Source organism: Dipteris shenzhenensis, chromosome 21, assembly GCF_047967505.1.
Source record: "Dipteris shenzhenensis isolate YYH24624 ecotype China chromosome 21, Dip_SZ_1.0, whole genome shotgun sequence".
NCBI lineage: Eukaryota > Viridiplantae > Streptophyta > Polypodiopsida > Gleicheniales > Dipteridaceae > Dipteris > Dipteris shenzhenensis.
Window position 1 is genome coordinate 43,777,407 of NC_141616.1, and position 17,699 is coordinate 43,795,105.

General features: G+C 41.2%; 1 long non-coding RNA gene across 1 annotated transcript; it reads right to left on the bottom strand.

The window, feature by feature from the left end:
- Positions 1-11,188: 11,188 nt before the first annotated feature.
- LOC147888902 (uncharacterized) lies at positions 11,189-14,531 on the bottom strand. Its single transcript, XR_015543007.1, has 3 exons — positions 14,467-14,531; positions 14,277-14,396; positions 11,189-11,370 (listed from the first exon to the last, which is right to left on the bottom strand). It is a non-coding gene; the product is annotated as an uncharacterized LOC147888902 (long non-coding RNA).
- Between the last annotated feature and the right edge of the window lie 3,168 nt (positions 14,532-17,699).

Here is a 17,699-nt window from a genome sequence, read left to right on the forward strand (position 1 = left end):
TCGGTATTTCCATGTACTGTAATTGAAGTTGTCTAGCTTAGCAGATGCCTCCAGATTGAGGTTGCTAGTCATAGACATGGTGCAAGAAATGTACTCAAAAGTGTCGTGAAAATCTTTGTATGAATCAACTGGAAATACACTGATTGTGCCAAAATCTTTGAACCATCGGTGAAGATAGAACTGCAATATATAAAATATGATCTGTATTACAAGGCTTGTGGCAATGATGCCGAGAATAGCCAAGAGGCTTTACAAGGCTTAAATGATGTGCACAATGATGTGAATTAGCCATGTAGGCTTTACAATGGTGGCATGTGTGTGTGAAATCAAATGCTATCTGCCCACTGAAACAATCTACAATGCCTCTATACTCTTTGAAGTCTACTCACTGAACTGATGAATGTAAGGTCTTAGGTAATGTAATTATGTGAAACCGTATGTGAGCATATGGACTGACTCCGAGTAAATACTACTCTACTCTGATCTAGATCTATACCAACCGTTGATCGATGAAAGAACAACAAATAATTCCTTTTCTTTTGTTCTTTTCAAGTGCTGGGTCAAATGCGTCAATGTAGAGGCGAATATGCGTGAAGGAATTGGTTTTGTCGACGACGCTAAAATGTGAGTGTAACTTGCACCAAAATGTGTGTGTGATGTAATGATCGCATAGAGCACAAAAAAACGAGCGACTTTCCTTCTTGGAGCACCCTCAAATTCTTTCTGGATCAAGAGATACAACTTGATCTAGGTAAAGGGGCAAAAGGAGTGCAAATGGTGCTCAATGATGATGTGTCACTGTGGGTCACATGCAATGATGACGTGGCATAGTGCCTAGCAAGAGGTGTGCCAATGGAGCCCTGTGCTGAGGTGGCAGGAGTGGTCACATGCAGTGACTGTGGAGCACTATGTGTGCCTACAGAGGTTCAATGTGCCACATAGCATTGATGATGTGGCAAATGATGATGTCAACAAAGCTAACGTGATAGCTGACATAACAATTCTAACATGGTAGATGACATGGAAATGATGATGTGGTAGATGATGTGGCTCAAGTGATGTGGAAGATGACATGGGCAGATTGTGTGGTCAGATGATGTGGTAGCAACTGATGTAGGCAAATGATGTGGCAGTTGACATGGCCAAATGACATGGCAGATGATGTGGCAAAAGTGACGTGTCACTGATGATGAGATGATGACATGGTAGATAAGGTGACATGTGGGTGATAAGTTGACGTGGCAAGATAAGCCCTCTTGTTGTGATGTGGCAGGTGCGGGACGCTGCTAACATGGTAGTTGTTGAGGTGGTAGATGAGATGACATGGCAATTGGCTGCCACATGTCAAATTTCTAACCAAATGTGTTAACCCGACTCAGGGTTAGCGCAACCAACCCTATCCCCTATTGCTAACCAGGGTTAATGTACCCAAGTTGGAGGTGAGGTTTGGATAAGGGGTGCCACATGTGGAGTGGCTATCTACCACATGTTCGTGAATGCTGTACCAAAATCTTTCAAAGATTTTGTCAGGTTGAAGCATTGGAGCAGTCCGGTTGTGATTGAGGTGAGCTATTTCGTCATAGGCACTGGCCTATTGAGGCACCTATTTCGTTGGAGAGGCTACAAGTACCGCCATTGTAGAGGCTTTGACTAGATGTCTTTGGCGAGGCTGCCAGGTTGTGTATGTGCTGGTTGGAGCTAGCCCGTGGCTGGAGCTGTTTGCAATTGGAGAGGCTGTGGGAGACTATAGTCAACATAGTTAGAGCTGATTGTTACTGTCACTGGCTGAGGCGTTTGGAGAGGCACAAGCAGTGTGTAGAGTCATATGTGCTTGTACCATGGATGGGCCTTGACTGCTCGTTGTTGGAGCAACGTTTTGGAGAGCTCATTGAAGCGTAGATTCCGTTGGAGGTTGGGTCATTGCAATGCAGCAAATTTCATCACGTATTGTAGATGCGCCGATTGCTCATCTCTGTTGAGAAGATTGAGGCACTTGGAATTGTCGAGATTGTTATAGGTTGCTAGCTAGAGGTTGTAGCGTTGTAGTTCGCTAGAGCCGCCACTGCTAGTAGACCGTGTATTGGGCTTGTTGTGTTGCACATTGCTCGAGTCGTCCAAGTGCCAAGAGCCTTTGGAGCCCGTGAGGTGATTGAAGCTTGTTGCAGTTCATTGGGTTGTCAAAACCTTCAAAATATAAAATTCATACTTCTACATGTAAAAGCGATATGGCTGACTTTTCAAGAGACAACCTAGAAATCACATTTTAGAGCAAAAGTATGGGGAATGACTGACTTACATTTCTAAATCTTGGTGGGCGCTCTATAAGGAGTTGAAGGTATAACATAACTTTTGTTGTACGTCTATATGCACCAAACTCCAGTGATTGCTACAAGAGAAACAAATAACATGAGGGGATTAGACCAAGAGGGTGTAAATACAATTTGAACATATCAAGATTTTGTCAATAGAGGGTAGTAGTGGAAAAGGTCAGGGAACATAATCTGAACAATATGGGAGGAGAATTATATAAATTGCAAAAACGAAACCACTTGGAAATGCTTTTAGTTGATGTCTTGAACTATCCTTCAACTTGAAAGATATAGCTAGATCAACTATATACAGAGAGTGCTGAAGGCTCCGATGGATCTAACTCTTCAAAAAGCTACAAAAAAACACTTCACTTAGCCTATCAAAAAGTGAATGCTAGAAAGACACAAACACAGTTGACCTAGAAGGATATACTTACCATAGAGCTGCAAGCATGATTGTGCAAGTGAGATGTTTTTCTTTCTGTGCTAAAGCCATGATGCAATCTTTTGTCAAATCCCAGGTCAAGTCATCATTCACAGTATGTACAGATACTCTGATGCTTGTTGGTCCAAGTTGTAGGAGCTTCTACTAAATTTGCACCATCCTCACTAATGTCTAGGATTCTAAGACATACACTATTTCTTTGACTCTCTCCCTAAGGGGCTCTTCATAGAGGCAACCTTGCCTCTGGTCTCATGCTAGTGAGTGACCTCTATGATCTTGACTACATTTGCTTTAGGTTTCCTGGCTAGAGGTATCAACAGGATATCTCTAAATTTTAGATCATCCCAATCCTCTGCATTAAGGATCTTGTCATATCTATACCTGACCCTTACAAGTGTTTGGATGTCTCTTTTCATGATAGTCCCCCTATGTGCATGTGCTGCTACCATCATGGTGTCTTGGAAAAACTCTATAAGCCACTCTTCAATAGCTTCTTGGAGAGCAAGCAGTGCAATCCTTTGCCACCTAAAGTCCACGTGCCAATTGATGCATATTGCCCTCACAAGCCTCTAAAATGGTGCCATAGGTACTGCATACCCTATGGCTTTCTGAGCCTTCCTGCTCATCAAGACATATTTACTTTGGCACACTCTCTTCTTCCAGTTCCTTGCTAGCATGTGCACATGCTTCCTCTTCTTTGAGGATTTTGATCTGGATGGAACTATGGCAGCCCCTATAATGTCAGGTCCCTTCCCTTTCTTTCTGGCTATTGCTTTGGTTCTTGCCATGGTCTATTGTATTCTTCTCCTAAACAGAAACCCAAACATAACAAGGAAATAAGCCACCCAAGAGTTTGCTTGAAAACGTGCTTTGGTGCAAAGATATAGGCAAACTATTGAAATTGTGTTTTTAAGCAAATAATCTTTTGCATACTTCAACAACACACTCCATGCATCATTTGCTAGAAAATGTGATATGGAGGAAAAATACAAAGAAATGATGAAATCACGTTTTTGAGCAAATTCCATTGTAGCATAATTGAATCAATTAGTTGGACTCCACCATCCTCCTAAACTCTAGAATGTAGATGAGATGTGCTCAACAAAAACAACTCATAAAGTGTCTTTGAGAGAAAGCTATAGAATGGCCATTTCACCTTAACAATAGGAAAAAACCAATGACTAGTGATAGATTGTTTACTTGGGTTTGTGTGTCCTGATGACAAATAGGTCAAGGTGATGGTTTAGAGTAGAGTTGGAGCTGGTGAGGTGGAGCTGGATCTGGGGAGGTTGGAGATGGTCAAGGTGATGGTTCAAAATAGAGCTGGAGCTGGGGAGCTTGGAGATGGAGCTAGGGAGGTTGGGGCTAGAGCTACAGTGGGTGGTGGAGCTGGTGAGGCTAGAGTTGGAGCTAAAGTGGGACTTTGTGATGGAGGTGGTGAGGTAGTGAGGTTGGAGCTAGAGTTGAAGTGGGACTCTGTGATGAAGGTGGTGAGCTGATGAGGTTGGAGGCAACTGAAACTAGAGATAGAGATGAAAAGAGAAGGTTAACTCTACTTAGTGGCAGTTTGGTCTCAAAATCTATGCAAGCAATGATTAGCCAATAGATGCACACATACCTAGAAGACTGTTTTTCGCACGTGTGGCTGACAAGATCGATGTGGCATGCATTGAAAATAGTGCCCTTTCCTCTTATCTACACTTTTCTCCATCCCTCTAGCAATTTCAATCTACATTTTTCTCCATCCCTACACCACATCCTTATTTGCATCACTGCCATCATCCCCCCCCCTTACTCCCATCATCCCCCCCCCCCCCTTACTGCACCTGTGAAAGAGCCATAGACAAGTCACCAGGGCTAGCCATGGATAAAAAATTTCCAAGTATTCATATATCCCACTTTGGAATCTGCAATATTTGTGGTCAGTAGTGTTTTATTGATCTATGATTGTCTAGACCTCACTTTACCTTAAATCCTAGTCCTTGCTCCATAGAGGATAGGAATATTTCCTAGAAAACGCGATTTGAGGCCCTCTTTGCATAAAAACACCCCATATCATGTTTATGCACAAAACATGCTATGTGTGCTAGTATTTGGTAAAAAATGCAATTTGGAGCAGTTTTCTTGAACAAACTAGAATATCACGTTTTTAAGCAAATGGTTATGCAAGAGTCTGTAGAATGCATAGAGAAAGACCAGTTTACAAAATTTACTAACCTTATTAGTATGTAGATAACAAGAGCTTCATGGGTGATAGCTTGATGGTTGTCAGCTTGATGGATCTTGAGCTATAGTGGGTTAGTGTGATAGAGCTAGTGACGTTGTGGGTGACACTTTAATGGGTGTCAACTTGATGTGATTGTAGATTATATGCTATTTTGATAATAGGCAAGTGGGCATTAGAATATATAAAACTAATATTGTCTTATTTTTAAAAAAACATGCACAAAAACAGGATATTGCTCTTACCATGTAATGAATGATGTTACATGTTTCCAAGCCTCTTTCATTGCCTTTCCAAAACTCTTTACCCCTTCTTCAAATGCTTGTTGATCATTTTTGCTAAAGATAGCTTGGTCATAGGAAACAAAAATATTATCTAAGGATTTCCACACTTCTTCCTTGACATCTCTTGCCAATCTGTCTTCCTAATGATCTTTGATAGTATTGTGTACTTTTCTAAACAAGTTATACTTTATCCTTGATACGTATGTTGTTTTACTGGCATTTGTTTTTCTTTTCTCTGGATGAGACAAAAATCTTCTAGCCTTTACTCCACCAATATCTGGCTTGATAGGAACATCTTTTCCATTTGTAGATTTTTAAAGATCCTTTGTAATATGTACATCTCCTTTATGGAGACCAATTTCTGATAGCACTGCTTCTAATGATTGTAGTGCCTCTTTTCTTCTACTCTTAGGGAAAAGTTTCCATGCAAATCCAATATATAGGAAAACTAGTTTCTCAATGATCCTGCATAATGCATGCAATGTACAAATGTGAACATTGCATAATGGGATCTCAAGAATTGCTTTGACATTTTTATCTACTTTATCTCTATTGGGTGCTCTTTTCCACCATTTAGAAACTAAGACATGCGTTGGTTCGTTGCAGTTCAAGCAAGGAGACTTTGAGTTACCCCCTTTGCTTATATTGAACATACACTTCAGTGTCTTCAAGTCACCTGCCATATGCCATTCAATTTGAAAATCACCCTTCCCTGGAACATGAAGATGGCATCCTTGGACTTGACTCTTTATAATTGATGGTATATCTATTTGATGAAATACCTAATAAAGTACTGCATGGTCCTCAGTCTTCACTTGTGATTTGAAACCACAAGTTTGCAAGATATATGATATAAAATTAATAACATTTCAAGCAAAGATTAATTTGGAGAGCCATAGTTTTCATACCTCAAATGATCCCAACCACCATACGTGCTTTTTTAACTAGACACTAAAGTACTTTGAGCTAGACTTTGTGATTGATTGATCAAGTGCTCGATTCATCAAAGTGATAGAAACTCTCTTTATCTTTTTTTCCTTGACAATTTCACACTCATCGAGCTTCACAACACAATTCAAAACTCCTTTACATTCTTCAAATGTGATACTATAGAACTCAACCATTAGTCTCTGCAATTGTTCAAGATCTACAAAAATATTATTCCAAGCATTATATGTAGTACTTCCCTTTCACTTTCATATACACTTTCGATATGAAAGTACTGTCCAATGAACTTATAAATTTCTTGGTTGAGATGACCTCGTTCCTTCCACACTTGTGCTGGTGTTGGTAACAGCACACGTTTTGTCCGTTAATCTTTAAATGTTAATGACACAACTGTAAATATTGAAGCATATCCCTTTCTGCTCACTCCGCTCACATCAAGAGCCTCTTGAATTTTTGTGACATCAGCTTTACTTTCTGATACAAAGTCTTCAAGAACTTCACATTTTACCTTCTTAAACTTCTTTTCCTCCATCATGTTCTTTGCAACAACAGTGGAGACTAAACCCTTCATTTGTTTGATGGGAATTAAATTAGGATCAATGTTTTCTTTCACCTGTGCTAGCATGAGATCCTAGCCATGGATTTATCATTGACCACCATGAGATGGCATGAGAAACTATGAGACTAGATGTATCCTTGACATAGCATGAGGCAAACCCTTGACGGGGGGTATGTTGGGATATGTGTGATCAAGGGCTCACTAGGTGAATGTGTGCATCCACTAGCAGGCATATGGTTGTGTGTGTGTATGTAGAAGAGGCACACTTAGTGCCATAGGCCATGACACAGGTGATGATGTAATGCAAAGGCCCCCACATGGGGTAGTGCCTATGATTGTGAAACTCCTATGATTTAGGAGTTACCTCCTTTGATGTAGGAGAAGTGCCATTGATTTAGGCCACCCTCTCTCCATTTCTATAAAAGAGGGATGTCCCTCTCAAATCAATAGAACACCCATTGCTACATCTTTTGTGTTCTCACTCCTCTTGCCACAATGAATCTATTCTCCCCCATGTTCCAACATTTATTCCTCCCTAGACTGACACACCTATAGTCCTGAACCGATAGATATTACTTTCTCCACATTTTAGAAGAGAGATAAAAGATAAAATAGCAAATTTCTTATAGGGCCCCAAAATGAGCTCCCTTTTTTCCTAATGCACCGAATGCCACCCTCTACATGTTGAACTCTGGCTTGCCCTTACCCAGCTTAAAACTTAAGACCAAAGAATATTGAACATGGCCTTAGAGGCTCTCTCTTCTTTCCCTCTCTGTTAAGAATTTTTGGACTTTCCCCTTTGTGATTTATTTGCCTTATTGTGGCTTTCTTAAAAGTTGGTCATTTTATTTTAAATCATCCCCTCAATCAATAAAAACAATTCCACCCCTTAATCCTAGTCATAACACACACACACCCCTCCTCTCTCTCTCTCTCTCTCTCTCTCTCTCTCTCTCTCTCTTCTTCCTTTCTCTCATGGGAGAATGAGGAGAGGAATCAGGGAAGGGTTCAACCTTAGGATCAGATTCCGAGCCAGTGGGTGGAGGAAGGAGATGAGGGTTGAAATTACCCCAAAGTTGTTACTATTTCTTCTTCTCCTATCGCTATAGTTGGCTTCTTCCTTATGTTACTATTACTAGTGCCTCTTGTACTAGCAACTGCATATGGTATGATTCCATTTTCTTTATCCCAAAAATCAAGAAAAATAAGGGAAGGATTTATGTTAGCTCCTCCTAGGAATCAAGAGAAAAGAAGAAAGCCCTTCAACTTGATATCCTATCTAATAACCATCATATGATATGCCAGCAACAAGTATCCATAAGAAGCACACATAAATCATATTCACATCTTCTATTTTAAAACTATTCTCTGAGAAAACTTTTTGATTACTACACGAATATTATTCAAGAGATGAGATTGATAATTTGTTGTTTTGAAGTTTATTGAGAAAATGTGTTTAAACTTAATGCCTCTAATGTGGTCCTACTTTTAAAACAATGTAAATGAATTAGTTTTTAAATATATGCATAAGCTTCTTCCTTGTGCCTCTTCTCCCCTTGCTAGACTTTTAAATTAAAATAATCCTTTGACATGCATCTTAAGATTTATAAGGTTTCTCATTCTGTCTGTTCTCCCATTGATGAAAATTTTAATTAAAATAAGCCTCTAATATAGAAGGTATAATTTTGACTTTATGAATTAAAAAGGAGCTTTGCTATATAGATTTATGTCATTGTTCTAGATCCAAAACACATTGTTTTTCATGTGCATTTGAACACCTAGACTCCTATATGATGATGTTTGTCTGAACTATGTTCAAGTATCCAAAACCTTGTTTGCATTAAAAAGTCAAGTTAGTTTCTCTACAACAAGGTATTTTAAAAGTTTTTAAATTTAATATGTACTTTTCAATTAGAAGATGTGTCTTGATGTTCTAAACACACAAAAAATCATGTTTTCAACTCAGCAGAAATGACTAGTTAATCAACCAAATACTGCACCATAAACAAAAAGTACCGCGTAGTATTTGTAAAGAACATCGTCGATAAAACAATTGAACATCATGTAGTAAATTATGTGCCATGTGGTGGCAACTTTGGACACGTGTGCCAATCAGGTTCTTGCCAATTCATGGTTTAATCCTAAGTTTTGCTTCATCTTCAAAGGCTTTTTGCATCTTATGATTGATAAGAGCTATTTCGCTAGGTTTCATATTAGCATTAATTCTAGTAGTTTTTTTGTCCACTAGGATTTTCATTATCGATTCTTCCTGTAAGACAAGAAACTTTTTAGTGCCATAATAAATTAAAGGTATTGGAGACTCCAAAAAAAACAAAAAGACATATATTGGAAGAAAAGAAAAATCATTAGAACAATTTTGAGTTAAAAAAAGTTTTTTCTATATCAGTTAAGTGGTAGGAAATGGATGTATAATTAATACAAAGTAATAATAAACAATTTATCACGCAGCGTTAATTATGACCATGAAATGATCAAGAATGGGACGATCATCAAAAGAAATGCTCGAGAATGGGAGGTCTAGCAAGGGTTAAAGAATCTCGCAACGACCAGGGTAGCTAGAAGCTACATGAGCACATGCAGGCATCATATCGGGTTATACTGGGGGTGTAAGACTGAGTTCTCATGAAGGCTGCTAGTGCAAGATGCGATCAACAGGAAGCATTAGGAATAAGAACCAACGGAACATTTTGTAACAATAAGCAATTATCGCTAGTGCAAGATGTGATCGACAGAATAAGCAATAAGAACCGATGGAGACCGCGCAAGGGGAAAACTACTAGTTGTGGAGCTTTAGCTATTGAGCAAGGAAGATCATGGACAAGAGAGTAAGGACGCTTGAGCGGAGGAAGACCTACGATAGCCAGGTAAAGGGTTCTGGGAGGAAGAGGTGTGGAAGAGCTACAGTGCATTGGTGACGGAAGGGTAGGTAGGGTGATAGTGGGCAGAGTACTACAGCAACTAAGATGATGGATAACGCACAAGAGGTTGCCTAAGAAGCCACCATCACGTGGATTTGTGGCAAGAGGAGGAGAAGCTCATGGTATAATGGAATATCTTGCGGGGAGTGTGCACCATCATGCGGGGCTCTATGTAGTGCAAAGGCAAAGGGCATACGTTGCAATAGTTCAACGCATGAAGGAATGGGATGGCACAATGTGTAGAAACAAGGTAGGTATGTTATGTAACATACCTGAGGAGTAGCCGTAGTGCAAAAGCAAGGGGTTGATCGAAACGAGGGAAACGGTGAGGGGTAGCTTAAGATAGGGACTAGGTAGTGGAGGCAAGGTTGTGGTATAGGTGGTGAGGAGACTACATAGAGATAGCCACCACGAAAGAGCGTAAAAGCACCTCTCAAAGTTGGTATGCAAATCTATGATTATGGATTATCCATAAGTAGGTAGTGGAGGCAAGGTTGTGGTATAGGTGGTGAGGAGACTACATAGAGATAGCTCCCATGAAAGATAGGGAGTAGGTAGTGGAGGCAAGGTTGTGATATAGGTGGTGAGGAGACTACATAGAGATAGCTGCCACGAAAGTGCATAAAAGCACCTCTCAAAGTTGGTATGCAAATCTATGATTATGGATTATCCATAAGTAGGTATTTTAAAATACACCACGGTATGCATAGCCAATAAGGTCAAAAATGTCAAAATTTTGCAAGGTAACAAAATTAAATCTTCTAGGGTTAAAAAATTATAGTGTCAATATATATGACCAACTAAATATATGCATTAAATGATTGAACAAGGTACATTGTCCATACCATGTCATTTAGGTAAGCACAACGGTGTGTGTGAATCCATTTTGGCCGCCTAATCATTAAAGATAATCATAAAGGTGGATCAATAATATATAGCCATGGTTAAAAGAGTAAAAAATTCACATCTTCCAAAGCTTACAAGGTACTAATTCATAAATTCAACGGTCACTAAAAAATTGCATATTACGTCAAAGTTCACATAGAGACCCTTTCTCAATACCATGTCATCTAAGTGAGCTGCATCATATCAAAACAATGTATCAATTTTAGTCAATCATATAGGGTGCTAATGTGAAAAAAATGATAGGTGAGTGTGTGTGTGTTACCTACTATTTCAATGAATCTAAATCTCCACTACTCAACATCCTTAGTCATAGCTTCAAAAGGCCCCTGGCAACCATTGTTTCTTCATGACTATAATTACACTTATGTTGTTAATGTTTAAGGCTACAGCAAAGAGAATCCCTGAGCAAGAAGAATTCTATCTAATTACTCTAGCTGCATTTCTAATCAAGAATCCAAGAGAGTAATTTCTAGCTGCATCTCTAATCGATGATCCAAGATAATAACTCCTTATCAATTTTCACAATGTTATAAACCATAACATAGTTTCTAAATTCAACAAGTTAAAAGGTAGTTCAATTTTCAGTTCTCCTTGCTAACAAATGCATTTCTATAAGTGTGCATGATAGGGTCAAAAGTACTATATCTTTCATCATAAGTCTCCCAAATGTATCCTTCAAGGTGGCCAACATCCTTTTCCGCCATACCATGCCCAAGACTCTACTTGCAAATCTGATGGAGAGGTGTGCCAACTCAACTACATCCATCCACAAGCACAACATGTTAGAACATGAATACAATGCATTGTGGGACTGCAGGTTTCAATGCCGGCACACAGTTGTTATCCGTGTCACTCTATCTAGACTAGCAATATCAAATCTTGGCATTCTAGTATTCGAAAAAGATCAGAGGTTGGCTTTTAAAGAGTTAAAGAAATGCTTATAAAATGTTAAAGTAATTCTCAAGGGAATATATGGAATAATCACACGCCCTGTTGTCCTTTATTTTCAATTCTTATCCAATCATAATGTTGAATCATCTTAGACCTACAAACAAGGACCTTGAAAAAATGATGCATAGATACCTACATATAGAACACAAGAGTAAAATCTGTCTTGACTTAGCTCATATCCAAGACAATTCCATGTTTCACTTACCAACAATCATATCCATGAAGTTCTAGAGGGAAGCCAAAGAAATCTTTGAGGAACCCATACTTCAAAGATTGGCTCCCATATTTCTTCAAAGTGTAAGAAATTTTCTGCTCTAAGCGAAATTCCCCAAAGAGTATCAATGAGAACCTCAAATTTGTATGACTTTAAAATACAATCAAATCATGTCACCCTATCTAGACCTGAATCAATCAAATCTTGGCATTCTTGTAATCCAAAGATAATTACAGGCTGGCATAAATAATCAATGCTAGTGTCGACCTCAAGAAAGGCAAAGAAGTAGTAAATGAAAGTAGATTATGCTTGCCATCTTTCCAAGTTAGAGAGTCCAAGATCATCCTAGGTGTAAAGTCATGTTACTAAGTTTGTAAAAGCAACTTTACCAAGTTTTAAAGGCAAGCAAGCATATGAATTTTCCATATATTTTGGAAAACACAAGCCCTTAACATGAATTATAAAATCCATACCAATCCCAGATAACTTCATGAATAGAGACAACATATCATCCCCCTATATCAAGGGACAAACATATCATGCCCCTATATCATGAATGGAGACCACATATCATCCCCCTATATCAAGGGACAAACATATCATGCAGCCCTTATATCGAGGGACAAACACATGCCAAGAAGAGACAAACATATCATGCCCCTATATCGAGGGACAAACATATGCTTGTCACACGATAGACATAAAGTTTCTAGACCATCTTGTTTCTAAACTAGCCACTAGTAGCATAAAGTTTCTAGACTACTACCAACAGTGCTTGAGCACTGCGACAACCAGAGATCGCCCGTTCTTGTAGTGAGATGGAAGCATCAATTCGAGGAATTCCTCTTGTAAAAGATGCAAGAACTTTAATGGAGTCAAGAAAAAACTTATTTACCTGTAAGCACGAGTATGTAATCACGTTTTGGTATATACAATCGTTGCTTGTATATCTGCCCAAGCCCTGACTTGTCTAACAAAGAGGAAAATGTCAGTCAATTTCCCAGCTATATTCCCCGCATTGTTTGAACCCATGCTCTGACGTTGGGATCATGGACCTCCAAAATCATGGCTGCTGTATTCCCAGCATGAACCACATCAAACAAACTAAGGAAGCGAAAACTCGGTGTAAAATAGAACTCTCCCAGATGCGGTCCACTCAATTCCATTGTGCTGAGTATCAGTGGAAGCTCCCATCATCTCTACTCACTCATTGTACCGTGCCGGGACAAGACTCAGAGTAGAGGCAGAGCAACGAGATTATCAAGCTACGCGTCAAGCTACAGCCAAGCAAACAAGAAAGACAGGAGGTGAATGCACAAACTTAGCATTCAAGAGGAGCTACGTAGTGTTCAGGGTAAGAAGCATGGCCAAGGAATCAATCTCATGTAGCTACTTTTTCTAGTCACATGAAGACTCTCAGGCGTGGCCAGGTAATGAAGCTCATGTAATTTTCCGGTACCATTTTTGGGCCGTTCAAGCCTTTTAATTGAAGATAATTGTCCAAGCCATAGTCCGATCAACGCACACAGGGAGGTAAGTAGGAGTAGAATACAAGCTGGGAGGTCTCAGATTTCTACGTAGAGTACAAGCTGAGAGGTCTAAGATTTCTCAGCAGTGTCATGCAAAGCAGATGGACAAGGAGGCGACTGCTCCATCAAATCCTCTAACGATTGGCGTACATAACAGGCGTAGTAAAATAGAGGGTAGGATTCTGCACTGGCCGTCAATCTACTGTGGCGCAGCCAGCTATCCCGAGATGAGTCGACGTCCATGGAAATGCTCCAAGCATGCTTCTTAGAATACCCAGGGGTGCTAATTGCAACCCGGTCTCAGAGCCATATCGTATTTCTCAGTAGAGGTGCTAATTGCAATCGGGTCTCAGAGCTTCACTGGCAGCAGTTCCAAACCATGCGTTGTAGGAGGGCAAAGTGGTGTTCCAGGTTAAGCGGGATTTCTTACCTAGAGGCTAGTCGAGCCCAAGCAACCAATAAAAGACTGGTCAAGGCATCCACTAGTCTCCGTGCGATAATCTGTATGGGGTCAAATGTTTGTCAGCACAGAGCTCACTGCATGACTAGCAAAGGGAAGGTTGAAGCAGGTAGCTACGAGCAAAGGGAATGCAGTGGGCTGCTACGAGCAAAGGATATCCAACTGGTAAAATCCTTTTGCGGTATACCAGGCTCTCTCTAAAGTTATAGTGTGCAGTCTCTCAAGACTCAGAGGCTTGAAGTTTCCTGCCATTTTGGGTTTGAAATCGTATCGCCCTCAGTCATCAAGTCAAGGATCGTGGGGGAGCATCTTTACAGTAGTCTCACTGAGGTAGGAGCCATGGCAGAAGCAGCTCACTTGATAGCTGTGGAGCTACAGCAGCGACTATAGCAGGAGCTATCGGAGAGCTCTAGCTCTATGGACTCCAACTTGTATGTGAATGCAAGGAGATTCATCAGCTCCAGCCGGCAAGGCGTATGATCTAGTACAAGGAATAAAGATCGCAAACCTGAGGGGATGCGCCTGCTTGTCCCTCGAGTCTCTGGAGCTATGTGCCAGTCTTGAATTTGTTTCGTTTCTCTTCCCTTGATTCTCTGGAGCTGCATGCCAATCTCGAACCCGAGTCTTCCTGCATGTTCCGAGTGTCCAACAGTAAAAATCTTGTTGCCCAGGAGACCGATGAAAAGCAGGCTAGGCACCAGTATGGAGAAGCTCATAATATAGGGAAGGGGAGGCCAAGACTTCGGGTGCCAGGAAGAAGAGCAGTCCTAAGATAGAAGAAGGGGGAAAAGACTATGGGCATGTGGCCACCTCTTTTCCCACTCCCAAGTACCAACCTTTTCACCCTCATTATTAATCTCCATCTAGGCATACTTAGTACCTCCAAAATGCCAACCAAAAATCAAGGACCACCATTCAAAACATCTTCTTGTCACAAATTCTTCCTGGGAGGACTAAGACATAATTGCGATGGTATCCACTTGTACCTCACTTGTAGTATTCACAATTCTCTTCATATCTTATAAGTGTAAAATGTGTGTCACATATAGACTCCTTATAAATATCTAATGTTGTGTGGGCATGGTGGTCTAGTATCAATATGTACCCACTAGCTTAATATCCCCCACCATTAGATAATCCTAGTGGTCCATGCATAGTTTCAAGACTCCTAGTAGTCCATTAGGGTGGTCCTTGAATACCCTATGATCATAGGGGGTCACCAAGGTCCCCAAGGGGAGGTGTGTGTGTGTGTGTGTGTGTGTGTGTGTGTTATAGGAATCCGCCCTAAGAACAGATAGTGATTCTGGACCTGATATTGCGAGTGAAAATAACTTCTTGCAATTCTAAATATTACATCTAGAACAAAACATGAGAAATACAATAAGGTAGAAACCCTTTAGAAGTTAGAACTCCTATTATGGGGTGATCATGAGCAAGCAAAGCAATGAAGAATTGATCTCATTGGCAGCTACATTGAGGCGTATTCCAGTGTCAGGGACTGTTACCTGCATCCATCCAAGAGAAGGCGATATTAGAATACTCACAACTTCTAGCTTGGGACTGCAGGTGTCATAGACCCCAACTGCTTGTTATCATTGCAGTCAAGAATACAACCTAGCACTCAACCAAGAGATCTAGCAAAATCATTATCATAACCTTGAAAAAGAAACTTTTGCCAAAGGTGCCAAGTTGGAATTAGGTGCCAAGATCATGAGTAGAAAAAGGAAACACTAAAATTGAACATCTCCTTATAATGAGTTGCATTAGGAAATGGAAGAGCCATGAATTTATAATGTCAATATCTCCAATTTATAGCTAAATAGAAAGGTGTTAGATATCAATGCTCCACTCTCATGTAACTACGCGGGAACCAACTAACTCTACTTGTAAGCCCCCCATATGAGGAGAAGGCATTTGAGTAGCTCGGTTATCCGGTAGGTCCTGGTTTGGACACTAGATGGGGGCCATGTGTGGCTTGATGGCTGGACGACTTCAGATAGAGTTGGCACACTACCAACTAGGCTACATGCAAGTGCGGGAAGGCATCCCATGACTGACCGCACTGAGGGTAAACGGAGCATTTCTCGGGGCAGCCCACTCTCGGATTGCAGGGCCCGTTTGGAGCCCCAGATGATCCCAGATGACTCTGGGCCAAACGGCAACCATAGGTGAGTTGCTCTATTCTATGCCACGGTTCTAATGTGTGGTCGGTGGCCTATTTCGAGACGGACCTCCAGTCGACTGTTTTGGGTCGACTGGGTCGGTCTTGTAAGAAAACAATACAACGTCTGTGCTCAACAGATAACAGGATTCTGTATGCAAGAAAGAAAAGCAGATAGTATGGAGAATAAAAAATTTGATTATTGTAAAACTGATACAATAGATGGCGCTGCCTCCCAGCCGTGCGCTCCTATGTGAGAAGCTTCGATGGCATGCTGGAAACAGTAGAGGACGGAGGCTGGATGCTAAGGAAACAGGGTTGCTGTAGCCAGTGATGATGATGGGCTTCATGGGCTTGCTCTTATATAGCCACCAGTCGTAGTCGGTTAGACCCAATTGGGTGACCGACCCAGTCCACCCAAAATGGCCGACTTCGGTCCCAAAATAGGCCACCGACCACACGATAGAACCGTGGCGTAAAATAGAGCAACTAACCTACGAACTCCGTTCGGCCCAGAGCCATCCAGGATCACTTCGGCCCAGAGCCATCCAGGATCATCTAGGGCTCTAAACGGGCCCCACAACCCAAGAGTGGGCTGCCCCGGGAAATGCTCCGTCTACCCTCAGTGCGGTCAGTCATGGGATGCCTTCCCACACTTGCATGTAGCCTAGTTGGCAGTGTGCCAACTCTATCTGAAGCTGTCCAGCCATTAGGCCACACATGCCCCCATCTAGTGTGCAAACCAGGACCTACCGGATAAACTAGCTACTCAAATGCCTTCTCCTCATACGGAGGGCTTACAAGTAGAGTTAGCTGGTTCTCGCGTAGTTACACGAGAGTGGAGCATTGATATCTAACACCCCCCCTCAATGTCCACCTGCAAGTGAACTTACTTTTTCAGCCCAATGCCAAGTCGATGAAGATGCCTCTCCAGCAAGTCTCTTCCAAGAGCCTTCATGAAGATGTCCGTAGCATTATCTGTAGTCGGACAGTACACCAAGTCGACCTCTCCATCCATGATGAGCTTGCATACAAAGTGATATTGAATCTCAATGTGTTTTGTGCGAGCGTGAAACACAGGGTTCTTTGCAATTGCCATGCAGCTCTGATTGTCACATGATAACTCCTTAGGCTTGTTTTGCACTGCACCCATCTCCCCTAAAATCCTCCTCAACCACACTGCCTCACAAGAAGCAAAACATGCTGATTTGTACTCAACCTCAGTAGAAGAAAGAGCAATTGTGGGTTGCTTCTTGCTGACCCATGACACAGCCCCAGATCCAAGTGAGAAACAGTAACCTATCACTGATCTCCTGCTGTCCACGTCTCCTGCCCAATCCGAGTCACAAAATCTGGTCAAGATGTTGCCCTTGGTATAGGTGATGCCATAATCAAGTGTGCCTTTGATGTATTTCAGCACCCATATTTTTGCCCTCTAATGGTTCTCCCGGGGCTTATTAGAGAACTTGCTTAGTACACCAGTCGCAAAACTGATGTCCGGCGTGAGTTGCACAAGTAAATCAAACTACCCACAAGCCTTTTGTACATCGCTTCGTCCACCAGTGGTGATGAATCCTCATTTGAGAGCTTCACGTCAACCTCCACAGGGGTGCCAACTGTCTTGCACTCAGCCATGCCAAATGCCTTCAGTATCTCTCGAGCATACTTCAGCTGTGAGATGAAGATCTGTTCTGGCTCTTGCCAAACTTCAATCCCCAAACAGAAATGCATCAGTTCGAAGTCTGTCATTTCAAACTCTCTTCCTAGCAA